The following is a 2,290-nucleotide window of genomic DNA, read 5'->3' as shown; positions in this document are numbered from 1 at the left end:
CCGTTGTGTGTGGTGTGTGTGTGTGTGTGTGTGTGTGTGTGTGTGTGTGTGTGTGTGTGTGTGTGTGTGTGTGTGTGTGTGTGTGTGTTAACCCAGTGTGTGACGGTTCATTCATGGTTTGGATCATTACATGTTAACGAGCATCTTCAGTTGATAATAAATCTCTATGTGGTCTGGTTATGGGCCTTGTGGTCTGTGCAAGCAGCTCCTCTCTCTCTGTCATGTTCACACCCTTCTCTCTCTCTCTCTCTCTCTCTCTCTCTCTTTCTCTCTACCCTTTCTCTCTTTTTATCTCTTTCTCTCTCTTTCTCTCCATCCTTTCTTTCTTTCTCTCCACCCTTTCTCGCTCTTGCTCTCTCTCGCTCCACTCTTTCTCTCTCTCTCTTTCTCTCCACCCTTTCTCTCGCTTTCGCTCTCGCTCTCGCTCTACCCTTTCTCTCTTTCTCTCCATCCTTTCTTTCTCTCTCTTTCTCTCCACCCTTTCTCTCTTTCTCTCCATCCTTTCTTTCTCTCACCTTCTCTCCATCCTTTCTCTTTCTTTCTCTCTACCCTTTCTCCCCACCCTTTCTCTCTCTCGCTCTCTCTCTCTCCATTCTTTCTCTCTCTCCACCCTTTCTCTCACTCTCTTTTGCTCTCTCTCTCGCTCTCTCTCTCTCCCTTCTCTGTCTACCCGCTCTGTTCTTTTCATCTCTTTCCTTCCTCAGTATTTTCCTCATGTTCTCTATCTGGCAGCATCTCTCTCTCTCTCTGTTCCTAGCAGGGTGTGTTAATAGAAATATAACTCATGTCAAGCTGTTACCACAGCCTCCTTGTGACAGAACTAGATATACCAGCTTGTACACAAAGACACAGATGTACACACACCATCTTGTGCACACATAAAGAAGCAGACATACACATACAAGCGTGTATGCGCACACACACACAAAGACATATGCACGCAACATGAAGACGCACACGCCTCGGCAAACACACACATGTAAAACATGAGAAACACTCTGTTGCTGCATAAATCTGATAGACAAACAATAGGCTTACGTTTCTGATTAAGTTGATTCATGCCAAAACTATTGTTTGTCCCTCAATAAATCAAATGTTCCTTTATTATCCTGGATAGTCACCAGTTTAATTATCCTGGGGTAAGGAATGATTTGGGAATTTTCAAGTCCCTCGGTCAAGCACCAGATCCCCCTTTTATTCATATAAAGCAAAAGCTGTGTGTCAGTGTGTGTCTATTAGGCCCTTGGTTCAGGAGGAACTGGAGAGAGGGAGAGGGAAGGAGAGAAGGAGAGAAGGAGAGAAGGAGAGAAGGAGAGAAAGGGAGAGAAGGAGAGGGAGAGGGAGAGAGGGAGAGAGAGAGGGAGAGGGAGAGGGAGAGGGAGGGATAGAGAGAGAGGGATAGAGAGAGAGAGGGATAGAGAGAGAGGGCGAGAGGGAAAGAGAGAGGGAGATAGAGGGAGGGAGATAGAGGGAGGGAGAGAGAGGGATAGAGAGAGAGGGAGAGAGAGGGATAGAGAGAGAGGGACAGAGAGAGAGGGCGAGAGGGAGGGAGGGCGAGAGGGAGGGAGGGCGAGAGGGAGGGAGGGAGAGAGAAAGGGAGAGAGAGAGAGGGATAGAGAGAGGGAGAGAGGGAGAGAGAGGGAGGAGAGAGAGAAGGAGAGGGAGAGAGGGAGGGAGACAGGGAGGGAGAGAGAGAGGGAGAGACAGACAGAGAGAGACCTTGGAGGCTGTTGTGTTGTTGCTAGAGGCCACTCAGATGATCGGACCCAATGGCACCCTATTCCCCACATACATTAGTGCACTACTTTTGACCAGGGCCAAGGCTGTACTACAGTCGTGGCCAAAAGTTTTGAGAATGACACAAATATGGATTTCACAAAGTCTGCTGCCTCAGTTTGTATGACGGCAATTTGCATATACTCCAGAATGTTATGAAGAGTGATCAGATGATTTGCAATTAATTGCAAAGTCCCTCTTTGCCATGCAAATGAACTGAATCCCCCAAAAACATTTCCACTGCATTTCAGCCCTGCCACAAAAGGACCAGCTGACATCATGTCAGTAATTCTCTCGTTAACACAGGTGGACGAGGACAAGGCTGAAGATCACTCTGTCATGCTGATTGAGTTCGAATAACAGACTGGAAGCTTCAAAAAGAGGGTGGTGCTTGGAATTATTGTTCTTCCTCTGTCAACCATTGGTACCTGCAAGGAAACACATGCCACCTTCATTGCTTTGCACAAAAAGGGCTTCACAGGCAAGGATATTGCTGCCAGTAAGATTGCACCAA

The 2,290-nt window shown here is 47.4% G+C and overlaps 1 protein-coding gene across 1 annotated transcript in view; it reads left to right on the top strand.

Annotated features, from left to right (window-relative positions):
* LOC115203425 (cell migration-inducing and hyaluronan-binding protein) overlaps positions 1–2,290 on the top strand; it is a gene marked incomplete in the record, with an annotated part of 60,087 nt that overhangs the window by 40,728 nt on the left and 17,069 nt on the right.

Source organism: Salmo trutta, chromosome 12 (genome assembly GCF_901001165.1).
Source record: "Salmo trutta chromosome 12, fSalTru1.1, whole genome shotgun sequence".
NCBI classification, from domain to species: Eukaryota; Metazoa; Chordata; class Actinopteri; order Salmoniformes; family Salmonidae; genus Salmo; species Salmo trutta.
Note: the sequence above shows the minus strand (reverse complement) of the source record. Positions and strands in the feature narration are given on the sequence as shown.